General features: G+C 41.4%; 1 protein-coding gene across 4 annotated transcripts in view; it reads left to right on the top strand.

Moving 5' to 3' along the window:
* Positions 1 to 19,882, top strand: part of LOC109484504 — a 28,474-nt gene that overhangs the window by 6,802 nt on the left and 1,790 nt on the right. The window contains exon 1 of one of the 4 annotated variants that reach the window (XM_019787805.1): positions 5,953 to 6,192. The exons of 2 other annotated variants lie outside the window; for them this stretch is intronic. The gene's annotated coding sequence lies outside the window, so the exon portion shown is untranslated. Of the gene's footprint in view, positions 1 to 5,952; positions 6,193 to 15,162; positions 15,181 to 19,882 lie in introns of those variants that run through there. One more of the 4 variants, XM_019787825.1, reaches the window with a different exon arrangement.

The raw sequence follows: 19,882 nt of genomic DNA, 5'->3' as shown, positions 1-19,882 counted from the left end.
ACTGCATAGCACTACAGCGAGGTACACCAAAATGGCGGCCGCCTGTATTACGCAAGCCCCGTGACGTCACGTGAAAGCCGAGAATAGATACGAGCTAGAAGAAGCCTACGGCACGAAACACGCAACTGTTTTCCGTCAGCGACATCGTATTTTTGCCTCACAGATATCAGTATACTCTGGGATAAGGTTGATTCAAGTTATTACATTTTAAAAATGACAAGAAAACTGACTTTGAAAATCCAATTTTTCTTGTCGTATCGCTTTGGGTTCGCCTAATGCTCTGCCGCAGAAATTTTAGAACAATGTGCAATATTATCCTTAGAGGAAAACTATATAGAAACACATGCTGAAATTTGATATACGCTTAAACATTTTCCTCTGTATTATTAATGCGATCATATTTGTTATTCCGACTTGTGAAAATACCATTAGCATTCATCATTCGTGTTTCGAGGATCTTTACAAAAACATTTTAGCTGCGACATTCTATGAAGCGGTAACAAAGTTGAGGATAATTCTCCTGTGTTCTGATTGGATTGTGCCACACGTCACGCGTGACGTCAGCGTCGTCCAATCAGAGTCGCGCGGCGAACACCTGCGGGTAATCTTCCCCCGTCCCGCCTGGTAACCGTGATAACTTTGTAGCAACAGGATTGGCGGGGATCGTCTCAGAAATGTGCGTGTCTTTGTAGAAGGAAAAGGCTTGAAACTTGCCGGGATATTTTCACTATGAGATGTTATTTGACTATTTATAACATAAAAACAGTGCAAAAAACAAGGATCTCTCTTTTTTCTTGTAGATAAATAGATAGAGATAGTAGTATATATAAATTTATAGAGAGAGAGAGATATGCATAGATGGAGAGATAGAAGGAGAGATATAGAATGTTATCTCGCGTTTACAAATTCAAAGTGATTGCAGGCCAGGAACTATTCCATCATTGTAATTCCATAGATGTGTTGTGCCTCTACTTGCAGCAAAAGGGTAACACCAACTCAATTTTTCCACGGTGCAGTAAAGCTTCTTTTAATCTGTATGAAGAACGCATACACACGTATAAAGAAGCACTCTGGAGTAGATGTCATTGACCGGTTATACCAAGCTACCTCAGGGCACGTCAAATGCTTAGTAAGTACCTTGGATGATGCATCCGATGGTTAGATGATCGCATATAGTACATGTACATTGTATATTACCTGGAAGCCGGTTTGACATGTTTAAAGCATTGTCCATGACCGCTGCCGTCACCAGTTTTATCACTGCCTCATAATCACGCCTGTGGATTGAGTGGACGTCCCATTATATGGGTCTATCGTATCCAGAACCTTGAATATATATTGCCCAGGATCAGGTACGTACGGTTATGGATATTCTCCGTGAATCCAAAAACGTATATTTTGCAAGAAGCATGGTTCTGGATATACGCGTGAACTTTCGCTCTAGGTTTGTTTTGTTGCAGGAAAACCAATAGTGTTTTAACCACTAGTTACCTCCATGAAATGTGTCATGGAGGTTATATTTTCAGTTGCGTTTATCTGTCCGTCCGTCTGTCTGTCCGTCTGTCCGTCTGTTGGTCAACAAGATAACTCAAGAACGCCTGGATGGATTGGTTTCATACTTGGTGTGTTGGTAGGGTGTGACGAAAACTGGAAATGATTAGATTTTGGTCCCCCTAGTGGCTTCCCTTGGTACTGCAGCGCAACTTCCGGTTTTGATATCTCGCGATCTGGACATGCTAGGGTCATGAAATTTTGATGGAAGGTAGCTCTCGTGCTTGGGAAGAAGTCATATGAGTTTGGGCCCCCTAGCGGCTTGTTCTGGAACTGCAGGGCACTTTCTGGCGAAATGTTTAAAAGCCAATAAGTCCAGACAGGAACAACATATTTTCATTATTTTTGGTGTGTATTTAGCTGAGCGAGAGATGTACATAATTAAATGCAAATTATGCAAATGAGGACTTAATTTGCATAATTAATGAGGAAATTCTATAATTACAGTGTTTTACATTATACTACTTACATACATGTAATGTATGTAACCTATGGCAGGCGGAACTTCAACAGATACTAATTATGCAAATGATGACCTAATTTGCATAATTAATGCGAAAATTCTATGATTTCGTAATGGTGAATGATGAGAATGTCATACTTGGGACATCTGTAAGTTAATCAAAAGTTAACATACATCACGATGCATATATCATGTTAATGCAGAGGTCATTTGCACAATTAAAGAAGAAATTAACATTTACATATCAAGATCATATTTCATGGAGGTATGAGATCTCGGAATTCTAGTAGTAAACATTGTTTCTGTTTGTTTATCCCTTAAGAACTTTCGTACCATGAACTGTCCTGCTGGCGTTTCTACACAGTATCTGTATCTGTATAACCGGCATAACCACCCACATAACACACCAGGGCGACCGGTGGCAGCTAGATATATTACACCGACAGACCTGTTACACCCAATCTTTGCACATTTTATTGCACATTTAATATTTTTCAGTAATTTGATTTTCTTAATCAGGCCATACACCCTTGACTTCTTTTGTACTGCTGTGGCGTAGTTACTTGGTTTTGCTGCTGTGTGGCGGTGTTCATGTCAGACCCCCCCCCCCCATCATACATATACAGGGCCCAATATGGGCAGCACTGTATGTGCAGCCCATAAATATATATATGGACCCAGCAGGACAATTAAGACTGACCTTTCTCTGTGCCCGTTTTCCCTTATCCTGACTCGTAGCAGTTTCTTAACAGCCGGTAATACATCAAGTAGTTACAGGAGGCACACGGATAGTTAACGTCCGTAGGGAGGCACACTGGAGGATTATGTAGCCATGAATATTAGACCAGGCCTCTTCTGAAAGAGTACAGACCAATTAACGTAATTCCTTTTGTTAGCCATCGTCCTTATTATTACCAATCTACTTGATGAATTCTTTAGAGCGACACAAACGGTTCCCGTTTATGGCAGACAAACTTTGATCAAGGAACACAAGGGTCAAGATACCACCACATTAATCGTTTCTTTCCAGTCAGTATTGATGAAGTTTACATCCTGATTACATGCAATTAATATGAATAGTATCTGTTGAAATAAATCCCCCCCCCAGTGAAATGGACCATTTTGTGATAAAGAAGCGTTAAAGCTACATTATGTAACAGCAGGACAATAAAAAAAAATGTAATTTTCGGGTCATTTTCTTATAAAGTAAGTTGAATCAGCCTTCAAGTTGCTACATTGACAAAATATGGCCTCTTATTACCCTACGAGGTTGAAAACATAGCTGTCCGCAATGTTTGTTTACATTCTGGTAGTTTGTGGTGGCACCACAAACTGAGTGTGACTCGTACTGTTTTAGCGCCAACCATGCATATCAGAAAATGTGAGATAATTGCACAAATATGTTGAAAAGTGACATTATATTACAATCACAGGTTTTGCACTTAAAATGTTTGAGTATAATGCACCTTTGAACTAAAAGCCTACTGATCACTGTTACGACAATAGGCGTGTTTTTCACATAACGTTACATCTCTCTTAGATCTAACTAACTTCACCTGCCCAAAGGCACGATCCTGTAGTTTCTTCTTCTCCTTTAATCGTATATCTGACGGCAACTACACAAGCATCAATAAAGCCGTATCAGTTAGCAGGCTTTGGGGGAAAATTACACGTGCTATTAGCCCTCGTAAAAAACAGTATTGCTTTCATTGGACCTGAAGAGATAGCACGCGGGAGAAATATACGGACAGAACGGAGACACCCAAGCAATCTTCGGGGTCCTGAAGTGTAAATTAAAGAGAAGGGCGATCAGATCAAATCTCATTCCGTGCGAGCTACAAAGATCAAGACGTTTTATTGGTGAGTCGTTGATTGCAAATCTGGATTGCTGACAGAAATGGCGTTATACATGTTGTTCCCCCTGCCATCATAGCCGGTGTCAGATGGAAAGAAAAGTACTTTGTCCATTTAATCTACTCGACTATCGCCCAGGGGGGACAATTTGGCAGAATTAGGCTATAGTTCATCGACAAGTCACAGAAAAGAGTGGCTTCAAGCGTACGTGGGAACTGTTATTGGTAAAAGGACCAAGGACACATAGCTTGATTATGTTACGTGCATTTACTGTACGCTCTAACCAAAGCTATTAAGTAAGTACTAAACTCAACTGAGTCTCTATTTTGTTCTCTCCGCAATCAATAATTATTAATAATAACTAATGATAACTAGTTGTGGAGAGGACGAAAGAGATTCGGCGACTACATTAGGTTTGGTAACCAGGCTAGCACGTTCTTAGATACACATGGTTTGTTCATTTCCATGTTTCACCTGAAAAGAGGTCACGCGCAGAATATTTCAGTGTCCCCAGACTTGTTCTGAACGCCAAATGGAAGGGGAGTCAACGCGGGACGCGGTAAAATGTCAGAGCGATTTGTAGGTAATGGCCTCCCCAAGGTTATTTGTCTGAGCGCTATATATATGCACGACGATCCTTCTAAATCGGATTGGTGAAGTCTATTGGCCAGAACTCTTTTTAAGCCGTTACTCACAGGGTGCTGATGGTGCGCAAGCACGTCGGAGTGCTATCCAGAATCGTGCTTCATCCAGAACCATGCTCAGACACGGTTCTGGATAATCCGCGCATATCCAGAACCATACTCGGGTTCGGTTCGGTTCTGGATAGTTCACGTGTATCAAGAACTGTGCTTTATCCAGAACCATACTCAGGCGGTTCTGGATAGCTCATGCGTATCACGATTCGTGCCCGGAGAAATCTACGTTCTTGAATACGCGGAGGCTATCCAGAACCGTATGTGATCCTAACCCTGACCCATTCAGGCATTGAAACTAGATAGGCACGGTTCTGGATACACGGATACAATAGTTTCCACATACCATCGTTTTCACAAGGTTTTTCACAAGCCAATGAAATAACCTGTAATGTAGGCAAGACAAGCTAAGTGAAGGTGATGAGGTACAGTCTATGCACGGGCTATCTTACTACGTGCTTGCAATGAGTAATCTTCCTATGAATTTTCATAACCATAATGCCAATTAATTGGAAAGAATAATAGAAGCTAGTTAATGAGTACCCCAGTCATCCTGCCTGCAATTTTAAACCAGGTCAAACCTTACTGGTCAAAAACAGCGCCGCACCAAATAGATTGATTTTTTTTTATCAATCGTATTCTTTTTAGGTCGAACTAAATAAAACATTGTATCTTGCTGCGATACGCTAGCACGGCGCAAAACACTATAAATATTTCATGTGCCCTTTTTGCTGATAAGACACAATATTTGTCATTGTTGGAAGGTAGTTGATTTGTCTCCGTGTGTATATAGATAGATAGAGTTTACAGCAAATACATGCCCCAGGGCTAATTGCAAGTACACACAACGTGTAAAAGAAAATACATAAGGGACAACGCTATTTTATACTACAGTCAACAACATACACGGTACAAGTTTTGCTAGGTTTGACTTCTTCTTTTCTTCCACGATATTTGGGTCTTTGATTTTAGTCGTAAAATTGTTTTCTCATGGTTAGAAATAGAGGGGGAGCAAGGGTGTATTTTGGAAACGATGGTAAATAATAAATAATTGGTTTCTGATATCGTCATAAAATTGTATATACATAGTCTCCAAATAACTAACAACGCAGTTTCAAAAACAGCAAACTTTAGTCAAATAGGGAGAAGAATCGGCGAGAGGAGCTTAGAGTCTATTAGGAGGGGAAAATTGACTGACTCTCCTGGTCAATTATTGCGAATTCTACAATCCGTACCCCGGTAGGAAGGTCTGATGGAGGCTGCATGCTAGACTCAGCCGTGAGAGGAGGAGAATCTGTGCATGAATATTGAGTGAATGATGGAGGCAGTCTGTGATCACGTGGTGCCTGAGTACAGCCGGTGAGTGCGTGGTTCGTACAGAGGGCGCTGCCGCAGGTGTGTCCGCGCGACGTCAGCACAGGTATCGGACGTGGAACGAGTTTCTGGGACAGTACGCAGCGCGCCTTCCCGGTAAAACCTCTCATCCACTCCCGCCCACCGCCGTCTCATGGACACACAGACACCTGCTCAAAAATATGGTGGAGACGTCTCTGGGTTCTGACAACAAGCCTTCAAGCTTTCGGATTTCTACAAGGCGGGCTGGGACCGATTTCTTCATTTCTTAAGCTGGTAAGCGCGTCTTATCGTATTTACTTATCGGAATGTATCTTGAGGCGACTTGATATGGTAAATCCGTCGGGAAGAAACGTTTTGTCGTTCTTTTTATCAGGTGTTCCACGGGGCAGCATTGACGATCGTACGGGTATATGTGCCTTCAGTAGTGCAGTTATATAAAAACATACGTGCGTCCATATGTAACTGCCTGAATCCATGATCGTCACCGTTTGACATTTCCTTTATTTTGTGTATATCTTGTTTGGTTTTGTGCCTTGGGTCACCGTAAGGCGTTCGGTAATTACTCCTTTCATACGGACCATGAGAATGATGAGCTACCTTAATTGTTGTTTTTATCGACAAGCGCCAATAATAATGAGTAGTCCTAATGAATCTAGTCTCCAGCAGACTAACACGACTGGTTCAGTAACAGTGGAATTTAGCCAAATAAGGAGAATAATTGGCCAGGGGAGTTTTGCCAGTACCGTAGAGTTCATTTGCCCACGCAGATATCTTCACAGGGGGAAAAGAAACCCTAGCGGTGGACCCACTCTCCCGGCCAGTCAGACCCTATGTCTGCCGAATTCTACTACCCTAACCCCATTAGGATTTAGGTCTAGTGTAGAATATGAGGAATCAACGCAGCTAGACTAGAGAAAAAGAGCCTGAACGTCAACGTACGTTCTGATCAGTCCACATCAAAACAACATCCGCTTCAGTCCAGTTTGGGCCACATGTTGTTACGAGGATTTCTCCCGATAAAGATGTCATTCTTCGAGCGGGGTTTCGATCGATAATTCCCGCGGTTACGGCCTGGGAGGGTGCGCTGGACCGTGCGGCTCCAATTCCCGCTCAGCTGCTCTGCATAGGGCATGTTTGTAGGAGGTCTTCTGTACAACACTCTACAAGCAGAGGTTTAGGCTTAGGCTTATTTTTGACGTGCATTAGGCGCTTTTATCGGGCTATCTTTTATTCTACTGCCCGGCCAGTTTGATACTGCCTGGCCAATTTGATACTGCGCATGTCTTGCCAGTGTGATACTGTCTTGCAGCCACCTAAATATCTGATTGAAGGTTAAATATAAGTATATATCATGTTGAAGCGCATGGGAATCATCCTAATTTCGACAAATCAAAACAATGACTGTATCCCAACGGCAGGTTTATAGCTCAAGAAGAAAGGCAAATTTTCTTACAGATTAAGTCTTTGAACTCAACTTTGATCCAAGAATGGAAAAGACATGTCCTTTCCTCATCTTAGATACCATGTTTCCATACGTCACCTGAAATGTTGATAGGTCCTACCTTTCATTTCCAAGACTATGGGAGTGTTTTTGGAAATGTAGCGTCTCCTCTGAGACAATTGAAAACTAACGTAACGACTTGACATCTGGGCTGGAGACCGCAAGATGTTTTTAATAGCACAAAGGCATTCTTTACATGGCAAAACAGTGATCAACGTGATCGCTTATATGTACCAACCGCAGCATAAAAAAGCAATTCAAGCCAGTCTGCGCTCAGAATGCCATCAACAACAGATGAAGACAAACAAGGATGTCGTTCCGGAATCATTTATGGTTCGATTGATTGACCTAGTAACCCGTTTACGCACGATATTACTGCAGCAGTAAGATTAGTCTAGAGCAAAAGACAATAATATTGTTATTAGAAGTATGCCTAACCGTTTTAGCCTTGGACAATTTGTCAACTTCTGCTTTATTGTTGGCAACGGTATATGCTAGTTTTGGGTGCTCCTCTGTTATGTTATTTTACGTTTCATTGTTGACAAGAGAGACAGAAATTAATTTCTATGTGTTTTTTTCACCTTCCCTGTGAAATACAGCGCGCGGACCATGATTTCGTTTTCAGTTGCCGCTACCCAGAGTAAAAAATTCGATTAGGCCTTACCTTACAAAGGGTATTGTTTTACTGCAGTTTATTTGTATTGATTTTATTTTTGCTTTGCCGAATTTGATGCTATGACCTCCATGGTGCAATGACCCTCGTAGATTGCCCCAAAAGTACTCGTATCGATTTGCATGAACATGGAGATTATAGTATTATAGAGACCTGGTTAGCTAAAGTCAGAGAAAATTTACGTGCCCTGATACACGTACATGTATGTACGGCATGAGTTATTCATACCACTACACTTCCTCAATGATGAGGTGCACACCGTGATTTCCCGAGGTCACCACAAATCACTAGAAGAGAGCTGCTCTTTCTGAGAAGAGGTATAAGCCGTTGGCCTAGGACGAAACGCTATCAAACTATTAAACTACAACTGATGTGCATAAAGTTTATATTAAGCTTTTCACACTATCTCCGTGTAATCAAAAGTGACCTCAGCTACAATGGCGATGATGGCGAAATAACAACATACCAGAACAAACAGAAAAGTTCGATAAAAACGCCTAAAACATGTCAAAAATGGACCGAAGCCTAAACCTCTGTTTGGACTGTAATAATAATGTTTTGCATTTTTTTTGTTGTTAATCAAGCCGTCAATGAGACATCCTCTACTTCAGTATTTTCCTCACAGTTTATTTTGTATTTATAGTACTGTATTCGTATTACTAGTATTCTATATTCTTATTTGAATAACAGTGACACTCAGGAGTATTTGTAATCTATAATCAGTTTAAAAGTTACGTATTTCTAGTATAATTGTACTCTCTAAGTCGTTTTCCTATGACGAGTTACAAATGTGTAAAACTTGTAGACTCATAAAATGTTGCAAAAATACCCGTAAAACACTACGTTGAACACTTACATCTGCTTGAAGATGAGTTCAAACAGTTGAAATGATTGCCATGACGTTTGTCGCTGCCCCTGGAGTTGAACCTGATGTTCAGCGGCGCGCACAGGTCACACAAACCATCCAAACCTCGCCTTAGTCTGATTACTTTCCCACCAAATCGTTCCCCAAAGTCTGAAGGGCAGCAGGGGACGGGGTGATTTATTCCACTCGGTCAAGAGTAAGAACTGCATGTAAGTAAAGTAGCCTGACTACATCAGTCTTCTAACAGCCCTCCCGCTGGTCAGGTCTACAAGTTTGATGAACATCTCTTAAGTCAGGAGAATTGGAAACTGTTGATTGACAGGCTAGAGAATCCTGAGCTCCTATTGGGCTGATGTTGAAAGTGATAAAGAACCCCGAGGTCCTATTGGTAGTTCTTGGAATGGGATTGGCTCTTTCGAGTTAGAGATGTATGGTCACAGATTCTCGGAGAGCGAGAGATTGTGTAACACAAGCTATGGATTTTTACCTTTTGTTGACCTACCAGAGATACAGTCAGTACGTAAATCTACACTATTGTAAATAACGGTCTAGATCAGCCATTTTTCTTTCCTTCACTTTCTGATAATAATTTACAAACTGTTGTACATAAAAATGCGACACAATTTAAGCTACTATGTATGTTAGTATAAGTCTGCAACGTAGTATAATTGATAAAGTTCAAAGTTCATTCTGACTTTTTACCCGCGTCATAGTTACGTGTACGTTCAACTATCATCGGGAGACGAAACTGCTCCTACAGAAAGAACCATCCCCGCATGACGCATGTTGATCGGCATGAGTGACTTTTAGTTTTTAAATCTTGCTGCCTGTGTGTACAGAAGCCCATTAGGGCCCGGCTCCATCAAATGCTAAATCTGGTGCTCTGACGTCAATTTGAAACAGACACCTTAAAACCCCTGCGCTACATACATGTAGCTGTTTTATCTTCGAGATGGGCCTATCTCTATGTTCTTGTCGATACTAATATCAAGATATGACTCTTCATAAATTCACCGAATGGATTGAACTTTTGACATGCATCTATAAACAAATAGCGGCCGATGTTTCAGACAGACATATATCCTGCATTGATGCTATATTGCTTGTCGTAAGAAGTAAACGAGATTGAACCGTAATACCATCTAGATTGAAACGTACAAACCTAAGATATGTTCTTATATTTCCTGATGGGTATAAAAACATCCAATAGGCAATCGGATGTCCAAGTACGTGCACTCTATCCGAAAGACTACTGGTTCATTGCTTAGTTACAATGCCAGTTTATTATCTATTCATCCTGCTGTTATGATTTGGTATTTGAAATATCTAAGATCAAATCCATACCAATTGCATTAATGGTAACAACGATAATAATCTATGAACGACGTGGCATAATAATCTATGTCCATGCATGTGGTATAATTATGTATTCCATCAGCGTGCCCACATTTGGAAGGACTTTTAGCCGAAGCTGCTGTATGATATTGTTTAACAGACCGCAGAGGGTTCGCCATGACAAACGGTTCGGACAGCCCCTATTAATTAGAATTGATTGAGGAGCGAATGATCGCTTGATTTCATGTGATGGATGGAGCTTTCACAGAATCAGCACACCGGAACGGAATTAAAACCTGGCGTCCGGCGGGCGGCGGCGAGCGGCGGAAGTCGTCAGGATGATTCGGTTCGCGTCGCGTCAGGGTAGACCTCGGGTAGCCTCTACCAGGCTCCGGGAAGCGGCTGGGTAGAGTAAAAATTGGCCAGAAAGCCAGTTAACATACCAGGGGGGGTTGTCGGCTAGACAGTACATTTCGGGTGCGGAAAACTGTACTCTCTAGCGGACCAACTTCCTTGGCATGTTATCTCTCTATCTGGACAATTTCTACTCTTTCCAGCCACCTCACGAAGCCTGGTAGAGGCTAGAATTCGGTGACTATTACTGTTGGGATGGATGATCTTAAGGTGTGCCATGCTTTCTTTTGTGTGAATTTTGGAAACAATAAAAAGAATGATTTATTAAAAAAATAAAAAAATAAAAAAAAGAGTAGAAATCGGCCAAATAGACAGATAGCATGCCAACTCCCCTGGCATGCTATATTTCAGGGGAGTCGGCATGCTATCTGTCTATTTGGCCGATTTCTACTCCCGAAGCCTGGTAGAGGCTATTCCCAAAGATCTTATGCCAAAATTCATCAGCCAATATGACTGGTTTCAGTAAACCAGTTGTTAGCCCTAATGAAGATGACAGGCGGTCATCGAAATGTTGGCTCATGTAAAACAAAAAGAACTTTACCATTCACCAACCTGATGATAGTTTCATCATATTCCGGTTATGAAAGCAGCGGCCACTCAAATCTAATTTTGATCGGTCAGCGATCGGCATCTAATGGAAATAGGGTGTAATTGAATGTTATTGGTTTTGCCTGTAACCCCGGCCCGGTCACCTTATTAACCTAAGGCTAAAGCAGGTCTCACGGTTATGCCTACCTGATGTCCGCCCCCTACCGCGCATTTCTTGGAAACTACCTGTCCTTCTAAACTACCTCCATTACAACATGTGTTTCCTACTATTATTATTAAAAGCCTCTAAAAGTATCGAGAGGAATTAACTGTTAAGGCAAAGAGGTTTGGAATTGGCATTTTGTATACTATCCAGGGACAAGCCCATGCGGTCGTAACCGGTACTGCAGCTTATTAACATAATTTATGTCGTCGACCTTTCAGTATATTTTGTAGGCATTTAAGTAGAATAAAGGTGATTTTATTGTAGTTTAAAGCTGAGAAATAATATAGTTGTATTTTTGAGAGGCATTTACGAGACGATTTGTACGCGTTTGCATCATACAAAAAGTTTTATGTATAAAAGGCCATAAAACAAATTTAATATTTAGACTTTTTACAAGTTGTGACAAGAATGTTCTGCGATGAAGAGTTGAATCCTTTAGTGAATGGCAGGTCTTTAATTAATGATAGAAAGGCCGACATTTGCTAGAGCAAATTATAGTAATTTTTGATTGCCCCACATCACTGCCCAAGATGGGGGCATATAAAACACAAAGTAGTAACTAGTTAGCCTCTACCGGGAAGCAGATGTACAGAGTAGAATTGTCCATAGCCCTTGGCAGTGGCAGTATGTACTCTATGCGGACTAACTCACCGGGCATGTTATCTCTCTATTTCGCCGATTTCTACTTTCTCTGAGATATGATATCATCTGCTCTGCTCTGAGATGATAAGTTACCAGTAGTAACTATCATCTCAGAGCAGAGTAGCCTTTACCGGGCTCTGTTATGAGATGATATCATTTGCTCTGCTCTGAGATGATAGTTACCAGTAAAGTAACTATCATCTCAGAGCAGAGTAGCCTCTACCGGACTCTGCTCTGAGATAAAAAAAGAAAAAAAAGAAAAAAAAAAGGTGTGAAATAAAGTTACAATTACGAAAGATACGTCATAGTTCAGAAAGCATTCCTGCCTTATCCGTATCATCAGAAGTGTATATTTTAGGGTATAAGTGTGAAATACATCACTTGCAGCTCTATGAAAACGATGGCATAACCTTTTAAGTACATAGCCGGTATGCTCTCAATTTATGGGATGAAAAATACGTATCATAGTGGTGGTCACGTTATATAACTTCATATCGAGTGTACGAGTACGTATTTCTTAGCAGGGAGATATATTATATAATAAGGCCATAAGTGTGAAATATATCATTCTCGGGTCTACACAAGAGATGGTATAGTCTTCTACAAGCAGATCTGATACACTCCTAAAGCATGGGATGAAAAATTACTAACATTGTTGAAACCACGTCAGGTAACTTCATATCGAGTGTATATATACGTATTTCGTAGCATGGAGACATATTTTATAATAAGGCCATAAGTGTGCAATATATCATTCTCGGTTCTATGAAAGCAATGATATACAGGCAGAGCTGATATACTCCTAAAGTACGGGATGAAAAATTACTAACATCTTGTGAAGCACGTTATATAGCTTCATATCGCGTGTACATGTATCTCTCGGCAGGGGAGGCACACTGTATAATGAGTGCCATTAGTGCCAGGTTACGCAGTTTGCCCGGGTCGATAAATGACCTGCCTGGATGCTAGAACAAACTCAGCCACCTGGTGCTACTGTTAGCGCGATGGTTAAAGGCCTAAAACCCACATAAGGAACAGTGACAAATGAGAAGTAGTTACTAGACGTATTATTGAGAGCCAAATGTTTTCATAGCTGCCATATATATGCAGCATGATACCGGCATCTTTTAGACATAATGGGCCCCATTTGATACCCATGTTAAGGAACAATGACAAACGACAAGTAGCTGGTCTTTTAGAAGTATTGTTGAGAGCCAAGTGTTTTCATAGTTGCTACATATACGCAGCATGATACTGGCATCTTTTAGACATAATGGGCCCCATTGATAGCAATGTTATCTTACACTCAATGAATTTGGCCTTTTATGGGGAATGAAATCTTGTTGGTGCACCCCGAAGGCATGGATTGAATTACGGTATTATTCTGATACAAAGACGTCGCCTGTTTAACCACGTGCAACAATCTGTCATGTCTCGTTACCAGTCAGACCCAGCAACAACTTTGATATCAAGCGCGTAGGTAGGGGTTGATTAAATGAGAATATGTGAGAACATAAATCGCATTAGGCATTTTATATCATTATAGTCTCTTCAGATGTCTGAAACGTCATATATCGTTTGCTAATGTGGTTAGGCTAGCAGTGGCTATGGTTGTATCTAATTTCAAAAGAACTTTCGTTTTGTTTTTGGTATCTGCATTTGATAAAGCTTTTGCAAGTTTCGCTTGAGATAAGCATAATGGAAATGTGATGCAACTTGTATTAACTATTTCTCCAGAGTTCTTCAAAGATAAGAATACATTTGAAACAATTTCTTTTGAATTCAGAAGACTCTTCTTTAATCCCTAAACGTTTTCACACTCACGATAAGAGTAGATCATACTCCGATTTGTGGCTACATTAATAATAACTCGTTGAATAATTAAAATGCAATGACACGCGCCCGTGCATCTGAATACACAGCCGTTAGTTGACTGACAGACGCGCATATATGTATCTGCATTTTACTTAAGCAGGATATATAACACCTCCTCGCTATTTACTACAGTTAGGCTGCCCGCATGCTCTGTTGTATATGATAAAACGTCAAGTGCATGTCGTATATTTTCAAATTGTCACACTGTAACTGTATTGGATACCTTCTAGCCGATAGAGTCATTGTCATGATAAGAGACAGCGAATTTACATCTGATCAACCCATTTTCCCGCAGTCAATATCGACTTAAGCTCTGACTTCGTTCTTTAAAAAAATCCGGTCGTTATTACATCAAAAAGCGAATGTAACTGGTAGTAACTGGTTAATACCGGTTCATCCAGTACCATTCCGTTGCCAGGGCACGTATCGAATTTTGCTGCAGATGTAGTCTTTATGTGTGTGGTTTAGGCGGAGGTCGCAGAAAAATCGTTATACGGTAATGCTCAAGTATGAGGGAAGAGGAAACGATGGCACCTTCCCTGTATTTGTGTGGTCTTCAACATGAATAGTAGGAATCGATCATTCTATTGGTGAGAAAACCTCGCAACTGATTATCGAACTATGCTAGAAGCAATCAGAACACAGGAACGTGCTAATCGTATCCAGCACTGTATCTAGTTCTATGCGTAAATGAGTTATGGTACCAGGTACGGTTCTAGATAGTCTCTTCGTATCCAAAACGTAGATTTGCTCCGGGAACGGTTTTGGATACTCGTGGATCAATTTTCATCCCAAACCGTGCCTGAGCATGCTTCTGGATAAAACACGGTTCTAGATACAACAACTGTCTTTGCCACAACTTTTGTTCTATTTCAACATCATCATCACCTCTCTATGTTTTATCATTCATTGCCATCCTACCGACGCACCTCGCACTGCTTCAATTTGTAAATGAGGTCCGTGCACGCCGGATTTTTCCATCTGACCCCTCCGCTGAACCTAGCCTGCCTGACGGCAACTGGTTTCTGCCTTAAACCTATTATAACCCATGCCTCGCTAGTAATACGTGACCTGTTTAGACCAGTACTGGGACCTTTACTCTCGCAGCAAGCTTAAATACATGGGCGTGATTTATTTGTTGAAAGTAGATGGCAACATGCTGCCCAATGTGGATGTAGGCACAGGAGAACCTGAGGATTAAGGTAGGGATTTACTAATCAAGTCCTGGTAATGCCTTGATGAAAAAAAATAGCTGTGATATCAATGATAATGGTTACCAAAGAAAGTAACGTAAAGCAATAAGTAACATACAGCTACTGTCTGTTCAACTTATACTTCTACCACAGCACGCTTGCTATTATGAGGTTTGACTTCCTCTTTGATGGCAGTGGATAATGAATAGTCCCATGTTCTGTATAATGAGCGGGTTATATATATATACATTAGAAACGTAGTTTTTGGGTGATCTTTTAAATGGTGAAAGGATTATTATCCGATCGGTGGTTATCCTTGGGTGCAAAATACAGGACCATCATTCAGGACAGCTCAATCTATTTGTCGGCTTTGGTCAAAGGATTTTTAAAGATCGCCTCATCAAGTTCATCCGTACTTATCGCGTGGTTCATCGCTAGAGTACGATGAGACCTGATACGAGCTGACAGCCCTCACATGGTCCGCCATGGGTCCGGCTCCGCTCATGGAGATGCACTTACACACACGGTCGATATAAGGCCATGTTGATTTGATTATATGGATGAAATCCAGGCGAGCATGAATTTTCGTCCGTTTCCTCAAAACGTCCTTATCTCTACTATCAATCGTACAGTGCAAAATGAGCAAATATATGCCGTAAATTGCAAAATAAAAACATTGGAAAACGACAATGTCGTACATGCCAAAATCAATTCAAAATTGTGAAGAAATGAAATTGAAAAGTCTATTATTCACCATACCATACTCTGTGAGTTTAGTCATTTATTTTACCTTCAAGACCACGTAGATTTCATAAAAAGGTAATTTTTTTATTTGCACGCTCGCATCAGTTTCGGGGTTCTCATACACTTGATGTCATCCATATAATTAAATCTGGCTTAGCAGTAGAGCTGGGGAAAGGCTTCTGATCGCATCGACAGGTCTGGATAACGATACCTTTATTGTTAAAGAAACAATCACCACAAACATTCATTGTATTGGAGGTGTCCAGTTATGCCCCCTGTCACACAGTCACGAATGTGGCCTCCCGAACACCAGCCGAACGCCTCCAAACCATGGTTCGGAGTAGGTCGGCTGGTGTTCGGGGTAAGGTCCTGCATGTGTAACAGGGGCTTTAGAAAGGAGTCTATTAATTTTTCCGACCGAGTGATTTAGTCATCTATTCGGATAGACAGGTCCAGTTAACGATCCCTTTGTTGTTAAAGAAGCAATCGCCACGTATGGGAGACAGAAATAGCCGGCAAATTGGCAAAGATCGGCTTTTTCGAAGCGAGTCATTGAGACATCTATTCTGATAGACAGGCCCAGATGATACTCGTAATGACGGTGTTGTAGAAGAAAACACTTACAGGAGATAAAACTAGCCCGCGAATTGGCAGAGATGTGGCAACTTTGCACAGCCATAAGCAAGAGTGGCGTTCAGCTGTTCAGCTGGGGATCTGTGCGCTAGCAAGGGATGGAAAAAACAACTTTGCCTCAAAAGAATTCTGGTGGTTTTACGCAGCATACTAGTACATGTAGATTCAGGCTAGATGCTACTATATATCACACAAATATTAACCGTATTTATACATTTCTTTTCATTCTCTCTCTCTCTCTCTTTCCCTCCGTACGTATTTCAAAATACATGACACTTCATAGTGTAACTGTAACCTTAATCTCTAATTCGAAGGAAGATTGTAGATATGTTTTATGTTGCATAACGCTATCGAGGGACGAGCGACCTTGAATTCCTGCAGCGAGGTTTACTGACAGTATCGCACGCCCACCTAAGATTTACGGCAGCTCAGCTCGCCACAGATTTCACCGTACACGGCCTCTCGCGCGCGTGCTGTCGGGCTTTCCTCACCTCCCGGCGCGGTGTCGCGGCAAATCACGCTGATGCTCGATGATCCTAATGGCGCGTGTCGGTAAGAACGTCGAACGTGGCGGATTTACGGCATCCTGTAAAGCGCCGTTAGACCTACGGAAAGACGTTGTGTTTTCGGTTTCAGTCCTGAAAAAAACTTTAGTCGGTAGGTAGGGATTTTCCTTTCTTCTTTTCTTTCTTAGATCTTGGCTGAAGCGATCCACCAAATACAGTTTAACAATGAAAAACTGAATTGCCTCAGGATCAGAGATGCCTCTGGGAGTCGTTCATTTGCTTGAGGGAAGGGACTAATATTTCACCAGATTTACAGAAAATTTGCTTCTGATAATCCTTGAACTGAAAGTTTCAAAGGGTATGAAGTTCAGATATCAGATTGAATATTTAAAGGACTTAACAGACGTCAACAGAAAAAAAGGCTTGGCTCCACGAGTTTGAATTGCTAGAATCATTCGTGATACCGGAAACAGTACATTTTTTCCTAGCGCCGTTAGCGTTAACTCAGGTGTAACGGGGCCTCCTGGGAGAGAGAGATTCTCACTCGCCACCTGGGTTTCCTATCAGCTAGATGGAACAACCGCCCGCAGGCAGACAGCTTTCATGATCGTACAATTCTGCTTTATGTAAACCCAATGAGAATTTGATTCAGATGCTTTATCACCTTACCACTAGAGGCGTTTTGTTTTGTGACGATTCTGCTTTACATAAACGTCACTTCATCACCCTATCGCCTTTGATGATGATGTACTGTGTTCTGCAGATCAAAGCTGTTGAAACAGCCTCTGGCTGCAATCAGCATTTCTTTTATTGCCTTATAACACCTCACGATACAGGCATGTTTGTTCCGAATTAGTTGTCAATAAGACAGTATTGCATTACTAGTAACTGTGTTTCCGTGTTTGCAACAAAATCTTGCATGCACAGCCTGTAGTTTACTTTTTTTTTCTGTGAGCGGATACCAGATAACTCCTTCAAGATATGCCGTGAATAAGCTAAGACTCAACAGTATCAACTCAACAAAGGTAATCCTACTCGTGTAGGGCAGATTTACTCCCATGCACGAGTCGGCACTTATCGTCTGATATCTTACACACAGGCACCTAATCTTGGGGTTGAATTTGAACACGTCTCACAAAGTACATAATCTCTTACATAAGCTCCTGGGGAAATCGAAAGAGGCCACGACCTTTAGAAAAGGATTTGGAAAATAGAGGCGTTGTATAAGTACTGATGGGCTAGGATATCCCTAGGCAACTCTTAAGCTTAACAACTTAGTGATGACGAAATCCAACGTGTACGTGGCTCTGGGTTCTCAGCAAAATTGTATCATTTTGTAACTTACAGTAGATATATATATATAACATACTGAACTTTATTGTACTTTATTTGTTCTTTCCTAACATTATCACATATCATTTATTTATTTATTATTCATTTGTCCATATTTACAAAATACCAAATACATAGCAATGAAAGATAAATAAATTAAATTTAACATTGCTCTATGACATTACCTTTGCCCTGGCTCATCCCCACTGACTGTATCTTACCTACCTTAATTTACCAGCCAACGTTTGTTTGCAGTGTTTACAAGCTAACATATGATACTAGGAGGCCTTTAACTCAACTGTGTGACCCAACCGTGTGTAAAAGCAATCGAAGGCATTCGAAACCCCGCTATAGTCTATAAACCCATGGCCGATCGACTTGGAGGCACCACTGGTGATTACCACCGACCAGTGATCCGTGCCGCACGGCAGTGTTGATACCACCTTCCCTGTATTTGTCCATCTGTAACAAGCATACCAGTCCTTCAAACTGTCAAATTATAGCTGACTCAACGGCCCAAAAGCTAAGGGAAGTCATTTTACTGCAATATTTAATGAAAAAACGCGGAGAGCCACATTCAAGCCCATGGCCCATGTTCGTGCCGTCACAAGAAGAAACGACGACACAAAAGGACAGCAGGACAAAACAAACAAGAAAAGCATAAGAAAGTAACGTGAAATATCATACAAGATCTAAACATATCGAAGAATTCTAGTTCTAACTGATGGAATAAAAGATTGGTTACTCTTAAATCGTTTCAATATTATGGGACATAAAGTAAAGCATCGTAAAGGAATAGATGGTCAAAGGCATCATCAGAGAGATTGCAATATTGTTCAGGCCTCTGACAAAGTTGTATCTGGAATCCTGCCTTGTTCAGAACCATGCTTGGGAAGGGTTTTGCATGGATAGTCCACGCGTATCCAGAGCCATGGCTGGGGGCAAAATCTACGGTCTTGGATACGCGATCAAGAACCGTGCCTGATCCTAACCCTAACCCATTCAGGCATAGAACTAGACAGGCCTTTGGACACGATAAAAGCCTTTCCGTTTGAAGGGAAGTCATTGTTCGTGGTGCTATGACAAACTGCCTACATGTGCGGCCACTGCCTGGAGCGTACCTGTTGGAACGGCGGCGTCATTTTTCACCGGCCGGTGAGATTGCCCGGGGCGGTTTTACTTCTGACCTGCGCCCCGGGAGAGCTGCCCTACCGCCGGCTGGGGTCACCCATCCATCCACTCCGCGGTCGGCTGCATCCATAATTCATGGCAACAACTGGGACAAGGTGGAGGATCTTGCCAGTTTACATTCACAGAGAGAAAGCTTATCATTTTGCCCTGTTTCATAATCTTTTAAAAAAAAAGGTCAATGACCTGGACCAGACGGCTGTCTGGTGCTGTAGCAGATAGATACCCTGTGGTGTTGGGTTACATTATGTAGCAAGTCGGTGGACAAGGTTGGAGGGGCTGGTCATCAAAGATACGAATGTGTTTGA

The sequence above is a fragment of the Branchiostoma belcheri genome, unplaced genomic scaffold (genome assembly GCF_001625305.1).
Source record: "Branchiostoma belcheri isolate BF01 breed outbred unplaced genomic scaffold, Haploidv18h27 scaffold11, whole genome shotgun sequence".
In the NCBI taxonomy this organism is placed as follows: domain Eukaryota; kingdom Metazoa; phylum Chordata; class Leptocardii; order Amphioxiformes; family Branchiostomatidae; genus Branchiostoma; species Branchiostoma belcheri.
This window is presented reverse-complemented; position numbering and strand designations above follow the sequence as displayed.